The 19,940-nt window shown below is 51.7% G+C and overlaps 1 long non-coding RNA gene across 1 annotated transcript; it reads right to left on the bottom strand.

Moving 5' to 3' along the window:
• Positions 1–320: 320 nt before the first annotated feature.
• LOC120232675 lies at positions 321–10,354 on the bottom strand. Its single transcript, XR_005528618.1, has 2 exons — positions 10,321–10,354; positions 321–783 (listed from the first exon to the last, which is right to left on the bottom strand). It is a non-coding gene; the product is annotated as an uncharacterized LOC120232675 (long non-coding RNA).
• Between the last annotated feature and the right edge of the window lie 9,586 nt (positions 10,355–19,940).

Genomic DNA, 19,940 nt, shown 5'->3' on the forward strand with positions numbered 1-19,940 from the left:
CCTTAAAGGTAACAATGAAGTGGAGTCAGAGCTCAGGTTAAAGGCCAGCCTTTATCATCTCCAGTGATCACCCAGAATCCCAAAGCAGTACGAGCTGTATTTGGACTGAGAGTGGCAACCCGGGGGGGGGGGGGGCGGGGAAGAAAAACAGCAGACCCAACAGTCAAGTCCAATTTGGGCTTTGCCAGCGACAGACTCTAAACTGTAGCAACAGCGGGCTGGTGGGTCTGTTTAAAAATCCCCCTCCTTTTTTCTGTCAGTGAGTGATTTCCCTACGTATTAGAAAGATTACGGCTTGACTGTAGGTGATGAGATGAATATGGAAACAACACTCCCTTTATTAATCATATCTGCATTCTCGGTGATTTCACTGATCATAGCAACAGAGCCGGTATGACGCACAGCACCTTCCCAAGCCCGGGTGAGTGGGCTGGTTTCCAGAGTCCCAGCCCACAGGGTCCATACTTCTGGCCATCCTGAGACGGGACCAGAGGCAAGGCTCATTAAGAAATAATCTGGGTACCTCAGTTTCCCCTTGTGTCAACTGGAAAAGTACGGGGAGCAGACTTGCTTGGGTCTGGGTTAGAAGCGGGAAGATAAACAGAACAATTACTGAAGGGGGAAATGACAGATGAAAGACGAAGCTTGGGAGAGAAGCAGTGAGCGCACACTGCAGCCAGGATTTCCGAACTGAGAGGTCTTGGTTGACTGGTTGACTCCCACGCCATTGTCACCACCGTGCCATCTTCTTGCCACTTCTAATGGGCTTTTCCATACAAAGGGCTGTAAATAGAACAACTGCCCTAGTCAGTGACTTGCATTCCCTCTTTCAAATCTCCCACCTCCATGAGCATCTTCCATACCTGCCCACTTCTCAACCACCCTCCTTCCAACAGTCACCCCTCCCTCAAACCAGCAACCATAAGACTGATCGGAAATCAGAACAAAAATCTCCAGCAGGAAAATGCCGGAAACCGCTGGACTATCGTGTGTGTGTGTGTGTGTGTGTGTGTGAGTGCGTGCGTGCGCATGTGAGTGTTCATCCACCAGTCTAGCCATCTGTTCCTCTGTTTTCCCAGTGGGTTTGGATCAGAAGCAAAGAGAGGCTTGTTTGGGTGGTCCTAACCCCAGAGTCAAACTCCCTTGGTGGTTAGGAGACCACAGCCTGGGCAGACTTCCTCTGCATGCATCCAACTTTACAAGACATCATTCCCTCCCCCAAGGAGAACTGGTAGGAGAAAGGGGGCTAAAATCCCACAAGTATCCCATTATCTGCAGTTCTCAATTCCATTCCAACCCAGGGACGAGGGGCTCGGCCCAGACACCTGCCCAGGGCTGGTCTTCAGTGGGCTGGGCAGGGAGGGGAGAGCTGGTGGGGAAGCAAATGAACAGGCAGAGGCCTCTCCATCACCTTTCCACCCACCTGTGGCCTCCTTGCTTCTTTCTCTCCTACCAGCTGTAACAACAGGGCTCCAGCTGGCATTAAAGTGCTGTAGTAGCTCTCCCCATGCCCTGGCACAGGTGTGACCTCCGCCGGGACCATCCCAAGTGCTGAGAGGCGTTTTTGAACTGATTCTGCCAGGGAAGCTGAAAGGGGTCTCCTGGCTCTCAGTGGCCCCACAGCGGTCTTGGGAGCTTGAAACCGACCGCCCCTGCCTCCCTCCTCCGTGTTGGGGGTATAGCACTCAGTACCCCATCTCAACACGATTCTGCAGCCAGATTCCCCAAGGCTCACTCCTTCAGGGCCCCAGGGGCAAATCTACTTTACCTGGGATGGTTAACTGATCAACTCATTATGTTCTTAGCTCCTCTGAAATTCTGCCAGGTGAAAAACCTGAGGCCAGGGGGGCGAAGGAAGTGTGAGTACAGAGGTTCACAAGGGGACCGGCAGTGGGTGAGGCAAAACCAAGTCAAGAGAATCTACTTGGTGGTTTACCAGCCACGCAGAAGTGACTTTCGGATTTGACCCTCCTCTCCATGCCCACTGCCATCTCTCTAACTCGGAGTGCTATAGTATTTTACAAGTTGGTCTCAATTCCTCCTTGCTCCAATCAAGTCGGCTTCCTATCACATGGCTAACCGTCCTAAAATGCTTCTCATTAATCATCCAACAGCCCCCCAGGGTCTAGGTCCAAACTCCCCATGCTGACACCAAAGGCCCTTCAAATCCAAGTACCCCTGACCCAGAATTCCTTTCTTCGTCACCGTCTTCCCCCTAACTATGCCTCTCCCTTGGAGTCCTGCTCCTTTCCTAGTCAACGACCTCAACTGCATACATTATTCAAAACCTAACCCAAGTTCAGCCTCTTCTGGGAAGCCCTCTCCCTCCGTTCCAGCCCACGCTGTTCACTCTCTGTGCCCTGAACCCCTACAGTGCCTACAGTTTAAAGCACATAATATAGTATGTAATTGTTTCCCAGCTTTTATTATTCTTAGTTGCTTTGTATGAATAAGTATGGTTTTTCTGTTAAAATACGAATGTCTAAAGAGCGGTCCTTTGCTCTCCCCTTCTCATCATAACATGGGCGTTGGGCTAGATCCAGGGGTTCTCAATGGACTCCTGCTCCCTTGCCTTACCTCCGAAATGAAGGAAGGGTGAGATGAATTAAGGCCCTCTGAGGATCTTCTCTGTCCATTCCCTCCCCTTTCTCAAAAGATGTTCCAGGCAGTTGAAGGGCTGAGGCCGCCCAGAGAGGCCTAGTCAGCCAATCAGCTGTTGGATCTCTAGTTTTTCAGGCCACTCCCACCTCCTAAAGCTTTCGGAGCAATCAATAATGCTGCTTAAGTGATCAATCTGAGACACAATAGGCTGTGGGGGCCAGTGTTTGATTAATTCCAGAGAACGCATGTATGCTGGAAGAGACAGAGCAGGGAGGGAGAGACAGGAGAGAAAGCAGGAAGAAAGATGAGCTGGGGGAAGGAAGAGGGAGAGCTTTTAGGAATGGGGATATGACAGAATGGAGCTGAGAGCTGTTCTCACCTGATCTGACTCAACAGTGAGTTCTTGAGGCAACTAAATAAGGTCTTTCTCAGATCCCAGTGAATATCCAGGGCTGCTGGGCAATCTTGGACTTGGCAGGACCACTGTTGCCATGGGCCACGGAGGGCCTGAGAGGCTAAAGGCTACATAGTGGATGGAGAGGTGGGTGTGGAATAGAGGCTTCTGGGGACCCTGAGGAAGCACTGACTGAGTACAGTCAGGAGCTGTACTCATTGGCAGGGTCTACAGAAATCCCAAGCTGTGGCATCCTTCAGTCTTCCACCCAAGACTGGTGACTCTGATATCCATGACGATATGGGATGGCTGACCAATCTGCAAGGGCGATATCAGCATTACCTTCTCTCTGTCCATTGGTGTACAGACTATCCTTCCTCCCAAGGCTCTGGGTCTGGAAATTAAATCATTTGGCCATTAAGAAAAAATAAGAAGGCCCTTTCTGAATTTCTTCTGGGGGGCACCAAACTGGTTATACCACTAGCCAAAAGTTTTCTGGAAAAGTTAGTGTTGTCTGGGAAAAAAAACAGAGTAGATGGCTTATTACTGCGAGAACGGTCCTCCCTTAATCTAACCATGATTCCTGCTGTTCTCATTAAAAACCCATCCTTCACATATAAAGGTATTATTACTCTCCTCATCAACACAGGCTCTAAGCCTCAGAATCGTCTTTGAGTCTTCTTGCTTCCTTATTCCGCTCATCCAATTGGTAGGTAAATCGGGTTTTTTCTACCTCCAAAATTGATCTATCCATCTCCTTCTTTCTATCCCCTTCCAGCTATTTCTATCCCCTTCATGCTTCCAGGATGGCCCTCTTTTAATCAATCTGCCAAAGTGGGGGGGGGGGGCGGACAAGAAAAATGAGCCTGAATCTAATCAAGCCCAGCACTAATTTCCACTTATAAGAGATATAGGAAATAGCGGAACAAGCTAAATGACAACAAAAGGAAGCAAAGGGACCAGAATGTGGGACAGGGTGCGGGACAACTAGTCTGCCTTCTTTAAAAAGTCACAGAGAGGGGACTATTGAAAGGGCCTTAAAAGACATAATGACGAAATGTAATGTGTAGGGCTCTTTTTTGGGGGGGAAGGTATTGATTCTAATAAGCTAACTGTAAAACATGTTTTGAGAAAATTGAGAACATTTGATTATGGACTGGATAATGGATGGTACAAAAGCCTGATTGTTGCTTTTGTTCAATGTGTTAATGACACTGTGGTTATGTGAGAAAATGTGTTTTTAATTTTTTAATGTTTATTTATCTTTGAGAGAGAGAGACAGACAGACAGACAGACAGAGCACGAGCAGGGGAGGGCAGAGAGAGAAGGGGGCACGGAATCTGAAGCAGGCTCCGGGCTCCGAACTGTCAGCACAGAGCCCGACACGGGGCTCGAGCTCACAAAACATGAGACCACGACCTGAGCTGAAGTTGGATGCTTAACTGACTGAGCCACCCAGGTGCCCCAAAATATCTGTGTTTTAGAAATTCATAGAGAAGTTTTAGGGGTGAAATGACATGATTGATGTTCAAAATTTGTTTGAAAACAAAGCAAAGGAAAAAATGGATCAAGGAAGCAAGTATGGCAAAGCCCTGTAATTACTTAATGAGGATAATGGGTAAACGGGGTTATTATATATTTTCTCTATTTCTTTGAGAGATGTTCATGATAAAAAGCAAAAACAATAGTCATCCACCATACCTCAGCCTACCTTTCTGGCTTTATCTTCCTCTTCTACCTCATTTCTCTATGACATGGCTACTCTATGTTCTGTCCCACGTGACTCCTGTCTGAACTTCATCCCTTCACTTACTCATTAATTTACTTGTTTACTCAGCAAATATCTATCAAGGCCCTCTTATATGCACTAGGCACTGTAAATGCAAAACTGACTAAGACCGAGGAAGACAAGGGACTTTCTTCATCTTCACATTCTCCCTAGCAACCAGTATAGCACCTTGCACACAACACGTGCTCAGTAAATGTTCACTGAACTGATATGTAGGGGGAGATGTGATAGACTCCCTCTCTACTATGACCCAACACATATTCAATCCAACCCAACAAATGCTCACTGATTACCTGCTATGTGTGGGCATTGAGTGCTATAGGGCTAAAAAAGAGAAGAAAAACACCAGGCTCTTCCCTTCATTGAGCTTATCATGTAGATAAGACATATGCATATGAGAAGTTATATGTGTATGTGAGGCATATATGAATTAATAGTTCAAGAAATAAGTGTGGGCCTATCAGTGATGTGCTTGCCAAATGTATTTTGGAGCCAGTAAGTGCAGGACTAGTTCAGAGTGGAGAGAGAGAGATCACTTCAGTCTAGAGCGAACCAAGAAGACTTCACAGAGGAGGTGAATTTGAGTGTGGCATTGAAAGACAGAGATAGTGGTCCTGGACAGGAGAGGAGCATGGGCAAAGAGGAGGGGGGACACCTGGTGAGCGGAATGGCAGGAACAACAACATGGGTGACAAAAAAAATGTACAGGAGACAGTTTTAGGAGACCCTGAGGGAAGAAATTTGGCTGGAGTAGAGGGTCCGTGTGGGACTGTTTCTACCGAAGCAGATTTCTCACTAGGAATCTGCAAGTGATTTTTGAGAAACATTAAAATTTGAGAATCTGTGATGGGGACAAAGAGTGGGAAATGAAGTTCTAAGAATATACAGCAAGCATTAGGCCCACTCAAGGGGAGTCTTGAATGTCAAGCTAAGGAAGCTGAAACTTATCCCACGGGCTATTGATTAATTACCCCTCAAAGATGTTGGTCAGAAGCATCATGAATAAAGGATATTTAGGAATATTAATTTGGCAGGTGTGGATATTCCAGACTGGGATGGAAAGAGACCAGTACAGTGTAGATACGAGATGGTGGCAGGGGGTGGGGCAGACCAGGGTAGAGTTGGATGGCTCTGAGGTTTCTAGTCTGGGTGACTAGAGGGCTTGCATGACAGAGGTCAGAAGAGCAAGTCGTCTTTGAGACATGATGAGATGGGTTTGTGAATGTTGAGTCTGACACACTAACAGACTATCCAAGGGGAAATATTCAGCAAGTAGCTGGGAATCTAGGGCTGAAATATAGAAGAGGGGTTAAGTTTGGGCTAGAGAAGAGGAAATGGCCAGTAGAGGGCTGAGACAGGAAGCCATGACACAGCCGGCTGTCCTTGGCAACAGAGGAAGTAGAAAGCAAGAGGAGCCGTAAGACACCCAGATTTGAGGGGTGGGAGGAGGCACTAGCAAAACAGAGACAAAAGGAGGGGGGTCCCTGGGATGGAAAGAGACACAAACAGCACAACCAGGCAGAGAGCTCTTCAAAGACCTAAGGATGGCTAGCAGTGTGGTTAATGCCAAGGTGAAGTGGAGGCTCAGGAAAGGTCACTAGCTATGGCATGCATACAGAGAGACCCGCTTGTCTCAAGTTCATTAACACAAACATATAACAGGCAGCCTCTTCTCTCTCTCCCTCTCTCTTTTCCTTCCCCTGCCCCCATGTCATACACACACTCTGATTTCCAAGCTCATTTTCTGACTACCCAGGGGAGTAAGGTGCTAGCTTGCCACTTCCATTGCAAGGATAGTGCCCTTAGAAAAGGGGACACTGCTGGGAAATGATACAAAGCCCCAAGATCCCTGGCCTTTCCTTCCCAGCACAGCTGAGGGGGCAAGTGGAAACGAGGGGAGATGGTATGGTTCCCTCCCCCTCTGCCCCTAGTGCTTGGATTTCTCAGCAGAGCTGCGAAGGTCCAGCCCATTTTGAGTCCTTAATTTTGGTCGCTGGTAACACAAGTGAATGTTTTTCTTTTTGAATTTATGGTAAGAAGGAAAACAGAAGTCCTTGAGAGAAGAGCCAGAACAGAGTTTTCTGCTCCGAATGCTAATAGCCAAAAGGCTGGCCCAAGGCTGAAGCTAACTTGGGTGCAGCTTCCTCTCAGGGGCCTGTCCAAGCTAAGGGTCTTCATCCAGAATCAATGGGGACTGTCCCTCTAGAAAGACATGATTGCTAGGGCCTTGTGAAGGCATGAGCCCCCATAAGCCAAACTCATCTGCATGGGGCTCCCTTCCCACAATTTGTTCCAGGTGTGTGTGTGTGTGTGTGTGTGTGTGTGTGTGTTATGGTTTCAGCTAGCCTAGAGGCTCCACAAGAATGGGGATCCTTTCTCTACTGCATTGGTGCTACCTTCTCAGGGTGCCTTGTCCGGTGCTCCCCTCAAAGCCCAATCATTTCTGCAGAGTGGGCGTGGGGGGAGAGCAGGGTGATTCTGTTGTCCAGCATCTACCCTGTCCTGCATCTAGCTGTGCTCCCTCCCAGGCTGGAAGTGGGGACTACTGCAGTGGGGCGGTGCCAGACCGACGCCTCTCCTCCGCCCGTGCCCCCCTGGGCCCCCCTGTACTCTACCCCCCCAACAAACCCTGGGACTGCAACTGCCTCACCCCCACCGCCATGCCCTACCTGGCTTGTGGCCAGGGTCAGCAATCCCAGGGCTTTCCCGCTGCGCTTTTTCAACCCACTCTTGCTCCCAAAGGACCTCATGGGTGGCAAAATACCCCATTCGGGCCACACAGCTCACTTGCCAAGACCCTGGGGCTGTACCACTCACCAGTGCAGGAGGTCCTCCTGACTCATTCGAAACAGGGCCTGTGCCCTCCTAGGAGTCTCTGGCCCCCTCTTCCAGGGAGGTAGAAGCTCCATTACACTGCCAGCAGCCACAGCAGCAATAGCATCACTAGCTAGCGTTTATGACGGCACTTGCTGGTTTAGGGCAGCTAGCCCTGCTTATCTGCACACACCTCAGGTCTGGAAAATGCTCAGAGCCAGGAGCCTGGGGCTCCCACCGCCCTAGCCTGGCTGGCCTCCTCTCTCTCTGGTGGCCATCAGTCCACAGTTGCAAGGCAATTGTGGTGGTGGGTGTTGGTGGTAGAGAGAGGAGGATCCCTCCATACGCAGCAAGGAGTGTTTCTTTCCTGCTTGGATCATAGCCCTTCCCTTGTCAGAATCCTTCAGTGGCTCCCAGTTGCCTCTCACATCAATTTAAACCTTCTCTCTGTGGGCCTCAAAGCCCTCCATAATTACATCCCACCTTCCCACATCCCCACTCCCACGCACACATCACGCAGAAGTCGGGGCCAGACAGAGACAGTAGATGACGCCGTCCACAAATGCTCCAGCCTGGGTCCAGCCACAGGTGCTCGACAGCCCCACCAATGGAGCCATTCCTCTGCCTCCTTCCAAAAAATGCAAATGTTACCTGAGAGGTGAAGGCAGTAAAACATTATCAGCTATTAACACCTTGGCCAGGCTGGGATTCTGCCCACAGATTTGCCAACCAGGGAGCAAAGCCCCGCCTGAAAGGTCTAAGTGGGTGGGGGAGGGGACCCAGAGGCGACTGGAGCAGCCGACGGGAGGGGTGCAGGGACGGGGCTCTGACGTCGAAGCCATCTCTGTCACGACTTTACCAAGGGCTGGTGTCTGGCTCAGCGTCTCCACCTAAACCAGCCAAACCCTCTAGTCCTCCCCGTTCCAATCTTGCTGCCCCCTCCACGCACATTATGTCTTATTTTAACTCAGGGATACCCTCACTCACGCGAGGCTACTGAGGTTTACGTGCTTTTCTCACATGAAAAAAAAAAAATTAAGCCATGAAATTGGGTAGAAGCCGGCATGTCTGCTTGGGCATGGCCAAGTCTTGTTGAGGTCTCCCCAGGGAGTGCTGAGAGCCTTCTGCTCAGTGAAAATAACAAGGGCTTCCTGGGAAGCCTATCTCAGCTCCCAGGAAGCCAGGAACTGGATTCCCCCGGCTTCTGCAGTGAGCTTGACAGGAGAGAAAGGGGAGGGAGAGGCAGGGTCTCCCAGCTGAAAGCCCCCGGTGGCTGAACCGCAGGCCAAAGTGAGCCTTTCACCCCAGCTTTCCAGCAGGGAAAACTCAGTTGGGGTTTCTCTCTGAGTCAGCATAGATTCCCCACCCTCCACCCCTGAGAGGGACGCCCCCAAGGGAGCCTTGGGCTTATAGCAATTTCCCCAATGGGCAGGAGTCCAGAGACTGCCCCGCCCTCCGCAAGAGCTGCAGGATGCTGAGACCACCGGCTGGACTCCAGAGCTCTGCAGCTGGACTCTGATGCCAGCAAGAGGGGACAGGTCCAGCAGGGCTCAGAGCACACTGTGGTCAAGGGCCCTCGGGTGACAGCTGCAAGGGTGGGGGTGCCACCTGCTTCTGGGGAAAGGTGTCAAGCATTTGCCCCTGCAGTGGTTTCAGTGTGTGTGTGTGTGTGTGTGTGTGTATGCATGCAGGAGACCCAGGAGCTCAGGCTTGGAAGGGCACGACTATCAGAGCTGGGAACGATTACCCCCCCCCCCCAGAATGGAGTTCTTAAGGGCCCTGGTGGAGGTGTCTACAGTGTCTACAGTAGCTTGGGGTGGGGGGTAGCTGTGTGTTTGTGTGAAGGGGGGGCAGCAGGTATTGGATCTGCAGTAATGTGCAGTTGTCATGTAGTTTCTCAGGGATACTCTGAGACAACACACACACACACACACACACTCACGTACACACTCTCCAAGCTCCAACGCACTAGACTGGGGAGTAGAAGTGTGTGTGTGTGAATGTGTGTGTGTCTGTGTGTGTACATGTTTTTCTGCACTGGGGAGGGAGTGTGCGTAGCTATGTGTGTTTGGGTGACTGCTTAATTGGCGTCCTGGTGGAGGGGGCAAGTGTAGCTGTGTGCGTGTGTGTGTTTCTGTGTGTGTCTGTGTGTTTCCCCCCTTGGATGGGGGTGACTGTAGCTGAGCGCCGGGTATGTGGTGCGGCTGTGTGTGCGTGTGTGTGCGACCGTGTCCGCGTGTGAACATGGCCCCAAGAACCACACACATGCTTCAGACAGCTGTTTCTGGCGGCCCTGGGGCTTAGGCTTCTCCGGGCACCCCGGCTAAGTGGCCACCTCCCAGCAGCCAGGCCCCGTGTCTCGCCAGCTCTCCCAACTGTGCCCAGGGCCCCGGCGCACACACAAAGGCTCCATAATGAACGCGCTGCACTCCCCTGCACTCGGCTCCTCACCCTGCACCCCCGGCGGCCAAGGCGAGCCCGTTAAGCCGGCGACTCTCGGGGCATCGGGCGCGCAACCGGCCGCTCCCCCAACCCCGCCCGCCTGCCCAAACTCCGGGCGGCCCGACGCTCGGCGCCCCCCGCCCTGACCCCGGCTCCCGGGGGCGCCCAAGCGCCGGCCGCCCCCGAGCAGGTCCTGAGCGGCACGCTGCTGCCGCGACCCACCCGTGGCCAGGCTGAGCCCGCTGGCGCGCCCCCCTCCTGAAGGCAGCGCGCCTCTTACCTTCCTCCTCCGCCTCTTCTTCCTCCTCCTCCTCCTCCTCCTCCTCCTCGTCGGCGGCGGCGGCGGCGGCGCGGCGGCGGCGGCGACGGCGGCGGGACTAGGGCGCCCGTGTCCCCGAGCCCGGCACGGGCGTGGGGCTCAGTGGCGCCGGGCAGCGGGGCGGGCAGAGGCTGGCGGGGCGGCAGCAGCTGGCCCGGGACACGGGGAGCTGGCGCGCAGGCGGCGGGCTGCGGGCAGGCTGGCAGCGGCGCGCGCGGGCTCCTCGGGCGGGCTCCATGGCTGCGCCGCGGGCGGCACCATCGCCGAGGCTCGCTCGTTGCTCTCTCGCTCCAGGAGTGCGGCAGGCGGCGAGGTGACGGCTGGCGGCGAGGCGGCCGGACGGCCGAGGCGGGGAGGGGAGAAGGGGTGGGGGAGGGGGCGGGGGAGGGGGGCGGGGGAGTGCAGAAAAGAGGGGCCTCTCCGGCGCCTCCCGACCCTCGAGTGCTGGCGTCGGTTTCCCCGAATGGGAACGCGGCTTAAAGGCACAGCTCCCGGCTCGGGTCACAACTAAAAATAAGCGCAAAATTGGCAACTGGGGAAAGAATCTCCCAAGACAACCCAGCAACCCAGCCACCCAGCCCGGCGCTGCTTCACTTCTTGAACCTGACCATTCGGTTTGGGCTCTGCCGGGAACTGCTGGCAGCTAACAGGGCAAGCCAATTTCCAAAGTGAACCCGGGAAAGTGCGGGGGTGGGGGTGGAGGAGCGAACTGCGTAGAGGGGGCGACGGGAACGCACACGCAGGGACTCCGTTCCCTGGCCCCTGACCTTGCCTCCCCGAGCCCCCGTCGCCTCCCATATGCTCGCTTTCCGCTGGGGTTGCCTTCCCTGCAGCTCCGCTCCAGGTCACCACTGTCAACATCCACACGCACCTTGAGTTTCCGCTTGGCTCCTGCTCGCAGCGTCTCTCCCCAGCACTGGAGTGCGAGCTGCTTCGAGCCCAGGCCCAGCCCCGGAGCCCACCTCGGGAAGGGAGCGATCTGCCAGCGGGCAAAGGTCCGCTTGGAGCATGCGGTTGATTTGGTGAGAGGGGAAGGAGGTTAAGGTTTGTGTGCATGTGTGTTCGCCAGCAGATGGAGGGAGGGTCCTGCGCAGGCACGCGCACACACACACACACACACACACACACGCGCGCGCGCGCGCGCGCGCAAACACACACCAGAGGAGAGTAGCTAGGCACACAGCACAGTGCCTGATGAATGATCTCAGGACATTTTTCAGAGACACGCTGTGAATACTAAACACGTAGCAGCCAAGATTCAAGAAAGGCTCTTGGTCTCCTAGCTGCCTTCAGACCCCTTTGGAGGAGTTTTAGGGACCAAAAGAAAGGCCACTCTCCCTCTCTGGCAGAGGACAGCCTCTGTGGGGACCCGGGGGGGGGGGACCGAGAAGCTGGACAGTGGGTCTGGGAGGGCGGAAGTTGAGGCCAGAGAAGAGAGAGGCAGAAGGAAGCAAGCGTTGGAGTTGAAGGGCCACGGGTGATGCTAAACGCATGGTGAATTTCCGTGTGCCAGAAGCCTTTCGGAAACAGAGCATACGGACACATTCAGGTCTCAGCAGTTCTAAGGTGAAAAGTGAGCCTTCCTCAGTTTCCTTTATGTGCCTGGACTCTGGAAGGGAGGCTGTGGAGGAAAGGGGGCCCACTCCGGTTGGAATCTCTTCTTCACCTCCAGTTCTTTTTAAGCAGAAGAGGCGGGAGGTGGGAGGGCTACTGAGGGTCAATGAGGACTCCTCGTGGTGGGATGGGATTGCGAGCTGCGTGGAATGTCCAGGATCCAGAGGAAAGCTCCGGGTGCGGAGCTCTGTGGCTCCCCGTGGCTAGGATCAGCAGTGGAGTAGCTGACTAGCAGATTTGGCCATCCATCCAGTGAGCACACTTGCTTTCTTCCTGGCACTTCCTACCTTGGAAAAAGGATGGAAATTCCCTGCCTCTGGGTGGGGGTAGCCCAGGCTGGGCAAACAAGCTGATAGAACTATCAAAAACGGGTGGTGATTGAAAGTAAAGACGTGCAGGGAGAAAAACACACAATGTTCCTGGCAAAGTCGCAGGCAAACCCGCACATGAGATGATGTTCTGAGGAACATAACACACATACACAAACACATACCCGGACCCGGGGACACACACACACACACACAGAGTCACACATAGGACCACAGACATACTGAGCTAGTACCAAACAAACAAACAAAAAAGTCTAGCCAGAGAAGTGACTCAGACTTGATTTCTAATGCTTCCAGAAGAGAGAGGTGACAAGAAGCAGGGAAGAGTTGGCCTCCTGTCTCCAGGGACTGGAGAGGGAGCCGGGAACCAGCTGTCCAGTATGCATAATGCTATTTGCAGCCAGACAGTTCCTGGCTGGCCTCCTTGGGGTGATGTCTGGTGGGGGGGAATCCCCTCCCCTCCAGAGTACGCTGATCCCTACCCTGTGTGTTCCTTATTAATATTAATAACACAGATACCAACCATTTGGTTTGTACCGGTTCTTACAGTAAAACTCAACGGGTTAATAACTAAAGTAAATGCATTTTGTGATTCTGATTAGCCATCTTCTGCTGCTTGCTGGGCTCACTGGAAGCATATGCCCAGGCTCCAGTCAATCTGCTGTGTGGTAAACAAAAGCAAAGAAGGGGTAGTGAGGGAGAGAGTATTGGGAGGGACTGTGTCACTGGACAAATGCATGTGTGAGGGCTCCCCGGGTGACCAGTGAGGCACTGGACAGTTTAGAGTAGTGATTAACGGCACAGCTTTTGGAATCGTTAATTGCTTCTTCTTTTTTTTTTTTAATGCTTATTTATTTTGAGAGAAAGAGAGGGAGGGAGGGTAGAGAGAGAGAGGGAGAGAGAGAATCCCAAGCAGGCTCTCGTGCCATGGACACTGCACCCCAACTTGGGGCTCGATCCCACCAACCGTGAAATCATGACCTGAGCCAAAAGCAAGAGTTGGATACTTAACTGACAGCCATCCAGGAGCCCCGGAATCTGCTTCTTACTAGAGGTGTACCCTTAGATGGGTCACTTAACCTCTCTGAGTCTGGGGATGGAGATGATAGAACTTCCCTCCTAGAGTTAGCAGGAATATTGAATGACAAAATGGATGTAAAAGGTCTCAGTAAATGGTAGCTGTCATTCTTTCTCAAGATCAATTTGCCTCCTAGTCAGTTGCTAAAAGGCTCCCCGTTTTGTCCTTATTCTGCTTCATTCCGGTCTGAAGTGTTGTAGCATTTGCATTGTTTCTTGCTCTGGCCAAAGTGAGTTCTTAAGCCTGTCTGCAAGCTGGCTGATTTCTTTTCCAAAAGGAGGTCTCCCACCCCACCCCCACCCCAGAGAATCACACGGGAGCTGTATTGGATTTCGGTTTTGTTTTTGTTGCTTGACAAGCTCTGAGTACTCCCTATGCCGAACAGAAATGAGGGAGGAGGGAGAGCAGGAGATGGGGTACAGAGAGGATTCTTCAACATTCTAAGCACTGCACCAAAATGCAGCAAAAGAAACACTTGCAAGTAAAACTGGAACCCTCATTCCAGTTGCGCTGAAATTTGTTGAGGATGATTCCCTCGGGGTAAGAATTCAGTCTTTTCCATCTCATGACAATTGGATGAAGAATGAAGATCTTCCAGCCAGAAGTCTATTTCCTATTAAAATCAATACGTTGAGACGACGCTAATAAGTGGCATTATTTTTATCCTCTGCACACTGAGAGTGGATGGAGGCAGCGCAGCCTTACTGGCACCTTGGACTGTAATCAGCACTTACCAACCAAGCAACCAACCACTGTTAACTGAGAATCCAGGGATAAATGGATAGAGACTGTCTGGGCCTCCAGTAACGAAAGGAATACTGACTACCGTTTATGGGCCCATCACTCACTGCGAGCAGGGCACCCTGCTATTGCTCCTAGGAAAAAGAGGACCGGTTCTTCATCCCAGGGGATACAATTAGTTCCACTCCCCTGGTAGGACCTCCAGCCAGCCCTGAATGCTTTACATGCATTAACTGATTTCATGATCACTACAACCCTTTTACCTAGGGAACGTCATCCTTATTTTACAAAGGAGGCAGCTAAGACTCATGTAGCCGTAAATGGCGGAACCTGGATTCTAACCAGGTAATGCCAATTAATAGTAATAATAATTATGCTTGCTAACTTTTACTGGGAACTTATTATGGGCCAGGCACTGTGCTAGCATTTGTTGTGCATTATCACATGTAATCCTCACAATAAACCTGAGAGGGTAGGTACTCACGGTTGTTACTATTTTGAAGGAAAATGGAGACTCAGAGAGATCAAGTAATCTCCACAAGGTCACACAGCTAGTGGGGCCTAATCCAGGATTTGAACCCATACCAATTTGACTATAATGGTTATAATTTCTCCAAAAGGGCTATGACTCCAAGCCTTCAGTTGGGATTACACATAGACAGGCTGCCAGCATTTTCCAGAGACATACTAAGCTGCCTGCCTCTGCTGGGGCACCCCGGCTATCCACTGGAATCCAGGAAAAGATGAATAAGTGAAGACCAGGGTACCATTGATGGTGATGGCCAGAGTAAGAAGTGCATCTGCCAAAGGCAGCAAGGGGATCCCCTGGGTGGCTAGGCAGGCCCTGGGATGGTAGGTGGATGGCAGAATCAGAAAGATCAAGGAGGAAGCCTACTTTCTAATTTTCAGCTCCCAGCATTTTATTCTCCATCTTGTCTTTTAGCAAGACACCCACCCCTCCTCAAGCATCCCAGGCCCACCAGGTCCCTGGCGTTTGGGGCAGGGTGGGTGGAGAGAAAGGGAGAGGAAGCTCCCCAGTTCCTGAGCCACTGAGGATACTGGGAGCTAGCAGGAAAGCTGGATGACAGAGAGGCTGCCGGAGAAAAGAAATGAAGAAGAAAAGGATTCTTTCGAAGGGTTTGTCACTAGGAGGAAGGACAAAAGGCTGGGCAGTTATGCAAAGAGGGCCTCTCGGTAGCCCTTTGCGTGCCAGCCAGCAGGTGCACCTGGGAGACACTGAAGGCACTAACTCCTGGCAGGGCCGTGAGCTGCAGACTGTCATCCGTCTCCTTCCCAAGCCTGGGCTGGCTGGTGCCCTCTCCCCTCAAAGGCAGCTGCTCGTGGGCCCTGCTGCCTGCTAGTTCTATGGGTCCCAGCTGGCTCCCAGCTTCCTTGTCTATATTCTTAACCCTTCCCATAAACAACTTGCTAGGGACGTGCCCAGTCATGGGAGAGGGATCCCCACATCAGAACTGGGGTTCATCCTATAATCGTGTCCTGTGACCAGAATGTGGTCCACTCAGTTCTTGGCTCCTCCCTGGGGTTTGGGATCAGAGGGTCACTACTTGCATCAGTAAAGCCCAGGCCTCTTTAGTGTTCCTAGTACCTTAGTCTTCCCTGCCCCTGTTCATCTCACTTACCTAAGTACCGGCTTAACAAGATTTCCTTCTGGCATCCCACATGTACCTCCCCTCATTAAGCCCCCTTTTTCCTAGATCCTCTTTGAGTGCTCTCCCCTGGACAGCTCCTCAGGCTCTGGGTATTTCCTTTTTTTTTTTTTTTTTAAGTTTATTTATTTTTGAGAGAGACAGAGACAGCATGAGTGGAGGAGGGGCAGAGAGAGAGGGAGAGAGACAGTCCCAAGCAGGGTCCGTGCCGCCAGCACAGAGCCCGATGTGGGGCTCCAACTCACAAAACAGTGAGCTCATGACCCAAGCCGAAACCAAGAGTGAGATGCCTACCCGAGACAACCAGGTGGCCCTTGCTCTGGGTATTTCCGGAAAGCAATCTCTGTCCTCCATCAAAATGTATCCATCCCTTGCCCTAGTTCTAGATGATCCCATGAACTAACTTATATCTAGAAAAACACAGACATTAATTGGCAGTGCTTCTCGACCTTTACACACACACACACACACTCCCATGGAATCCCTAACAATAGAATAAAGTGAGAATCTGGAGGTCAAGGCCAAAGTGGCCCAAAGTGTCAAATCTCTTCAAAGTGTCACACTTAATTTCCACATGCTATGCCATAACTATGCTTGTGTTTGATTTTACTATGTGAGCAACTGGAGAGCTTTAAAATCCTCACATAAATGGAAGCTCCAGAAAGATGCACTCTGTTTATCCCATGGCCTTGTGCACCCCACAAAGAGGCATAGAGGCCCCCGTTCGAGAGGCACTGAATAATGCATTATCCCAGAGCCTGCTTGCTTTTGATCCACTATCTCTACCGAAGGGAGTGGTGAGCAGAAAGAGTGACTGGAGCCATTTGCAGTGTAGGGGTGCAGCAGTGTGTGTGTGCGTGTGTGTGTGTGTGTGTGTGTGTGTGTGTGTGTGAAGCTTGTCTTCTTAGTAAGCTCGATTTCCCCCTCAGGATTTGAGGCAGGACCACCCGCACCTGTAGGTCCCAGAAGGCTCAGGCAGCCTCCTAGTTGGTGTGATGCGAACCATCTCCTGACTCAAATTCACCAGCCTCCCGGCTGTGTGTGCCGAAATTCTCATTTGGGTTAAGGCCCAGTCTCCAGAAGGTCCCGGTAAATTGCACATGTTATCTGGAATGGACAGCACATTAAGTCATTAGCGCCCATTAATGCACTCGCCTGAATAAATCTATCAGATTGCCTGTCACCTCTCCGAGGGCAGTGTTGTGAGGGGAAGACAGAGTGACCGGGGACCTTTCCTTGGGGTGCTACGGGGGTCAACTGGAGGAGCTCTGGCTGGGGGCCTTGACCTGGCTGCATCAGAATCCTTCAGGGAGCTGTGAAAAGGAGGATTCCTGGGCCCCACCCTGGGCCCCAGGGCTCTGTTTAACAAGCACCCTGGGTCAAGCCTGCACCAGGTGAAGCCAAAGCAAGCCTGAGGGGACGGATGCTGCTCTGGGGACCTTGGGGGCCAGGGCCAAATAAAGGGCCCCTGGAGGTGGGGTTTAGAAGCCCCCCCCCCCCGTCCCTGGTGCAGCCCTAGTCCAGTGCTTCCTTTTATCATATTCCCCCCCCCTCCCTTTTTTGATCTCTTCCTAGAGAAAGAGCTTTTGCAAGGCTGGTTCCTACTCGCCCACTTCCTTCAAGCGGAGAGAGCCCTGCAGAGAGAGGGCCAGTGGCCCGGGAAGGCCTTGGAGCATGGGAGATGAGTTGACAGACTCCGGGGAATAGCCCAAGGCTTCCTTGTATGCCTTCCTTCGCTCCCCCTGCTGGCATCGTAGGCACGTTTGCCCTCCTGGCGTTAGGAAGCAAAACACCAATTTAAATTGATGCTGACGGAGCCTGTCATATGCCAAGCACTTGCCGCTGCTGTTGTCACCAGTATAGCTATTCCCCATGAGGGAGTTAGGGCGGGCACTTGGGACATTGCTGCTCGGGGCCAGGCTCCTCACCTTTGCTCACCTCTGTCTGGGGGGTGGGTGGGGGTGGGAGTGGAGTGAAATTTGGAAAAGAGAATCTGAGTGAAAGACAGGAAGTGTTCTTAGGCTGATGAGCAGAGGGCTGGGTTGGGCCCCTGTGTGGTCCCAGACACTCTATTTAACCTCTCTGTGCTTAAGGTCCGGCTGGAGGAAAAAGAACCTGAAGGAGATTCTCACTTTTGCCCAATGCTTTTCACAGGGCTGCAGACTTACAGAAGGATGCACCTGGAACTTTTTGGAAGGAAAACACCACATAGAGACTAATGTCCCCAGGAAGACTCTAAGGAAGAAAGGGTGTTCGAATCGACCTTCCTGCAAAACCCTGGGAGTCCTTGATCATCTGATAAATGTGCTAGTGAGTGCTAATGGGCCAACGAGTTTCCCAACACTTTGTGTTTTGTCCAGAACCAAGTTTTCAATGTCTTTCTCCAAAGGTGTGACTAATAGTGTGAATGTTTGACACGAAGGCCGGTAGCTGAGGAAGTTTGAGGGTACGGGGAGCCTTTCCTGGTTCACCCTCAGATAACCCCTCACATGTACACAGGGCTTTACAGTTGGCTTTTTTTTTTAAGTTTATTTATTTATTTTGAGACACACACACACACACACACACAGCATGACCGGGATAAGAGCAGAGGGAGAGAGGGAGAGAGAGAATCCCAAGCAGGCTCTGAGCGGTCAGCGCCCAGCCCAACATGGGGCTCGATCTCCAAAACCACAAAATCAAGACCTGAGCCACAATCTACAGCTGGATACTTAATTGACTGAGCCACCCAGGAACCCCTACTGTTGGCTTTCATTTGATATTCATAATTACACTATGAGGTATGTAAGGCTACTATAATCACCTGTTTTATTTTTGTTTTTATTTTTTTATTTTTTATTTTATTTTTTATTTATTTTGAGAGAGACAGAGTGAGCAGGGGAGGGGCATAGAGAGAGGGGGTAGGAGAGAGACAGAGAGAGAGAAAGAGAGAGAGAGAATCTTAAGCAGGCTCCACATTATCAGTGAACCATGAGATCATGACCTGAGCCGAAATCAAGAGTCATATGCTTAACAGACAGAGCCACCCAGGTGTCCCTATAATCACCCATTTTAAAGATGAGGAAACTGAGGCTCAGATTGGCCAAATAACTGCCCAGGGCCACCCAGGCAGGAAGGAAGTGATTTCTGGATAGAGTGTTCTTCACTCTTGTCCTTGCCTACTCCACCCCAGCAGAAGGCTCAAGAATACCAGGCCTTAGAGGGATCAGTGGTTTCTCACATTGACTTTTTCTGTCTGTTACTGATCTCTGCTTTCTTCATTCTGTCTTTTCTGGACCCGATTTTCTGCTGCTCTGGCTGCCGTTCACCAGACAGGGAAGAAAAAAAATTAGCTTTGCAGAAACAGCAGGTGTTGGCTTGTGTGTCTCGGTGGGGTAAAGCAATAACCCCCAGAAAGGCCTGACTAGAACATTCTCACCGCTGGACTGTCGGTAACTTGCTGTGTTTGACCTGGAGTAAATTGATTAACCTTTCTGTCTACGAGTTCTCATCTTTTCAACCTGCATAAGCCTCTCCAGGCTCATGGTGAGGTGGGCCTGAGGGAAGGAGGCAGGGAAGGAGAGCGGGTGGGAGATGGGGACAGCTAATGAAAAACAAGAGCTGAAAAGCACTTGGCAACCATTCCTAAGTGATGCATCGTTGTTTAATGGCATTCAGTGCCTCCAAAGCCATGGCTCAGAGATGGGAGGCATTTGTTCAGGCACTGCAGGCAGTTCCCTGGTAATCCAAGAAGCCTCCTATTTAGGGGAAAGGCCTAATTATAGCTTCTTCTTTTCCTTATCGCCTTCTCTTGTTCATTAAGACCAAAGGACATTTGCTCGGGGAATCAGATCTTGGTTTCAGAAGATTTCATCTGCTCCCACAAATTGAATTTCCCACCTGGAGTCAAATTCTCTATTTATAACAGAGATATCATCGGCCCAGAAATCTGTCCTTGGTACAGGCCTAAGCTTGCTGAGATGTGCTTTGAATGGTGACCAGCTCCATGGGTTTGGTGAGCCTGAAGGAACTCAGGCCGTGGTCTCAGGGTGTGGAACCCTGACTGCATCTTTCGGAGAGAAGCTTGGACTACAGCTGGCTTTGTCCACTGGGGCCTGGCCCTTGTCAGCGCTTGAGCACATGTTCAGTGGCTGCAGCCCCAGGAGGTTTCTT

The sequence above is a fragment of the Hyaena hyaena genome, unplaced genomic scaffold, assembly GCF_003009895.1.
Source record: "Hyaena hyaena isolate Hyena2069 unplaced genomic scaffold, ASM300989v1 scaffold_77, whole genome shotgun sequence".
Taxonomy (NCBI): Eukaryota; Metazoa; Chordata; class Mammalia; order Carnivora; family Hyaenidae; genus Hyaena; species Hyaena hyaena.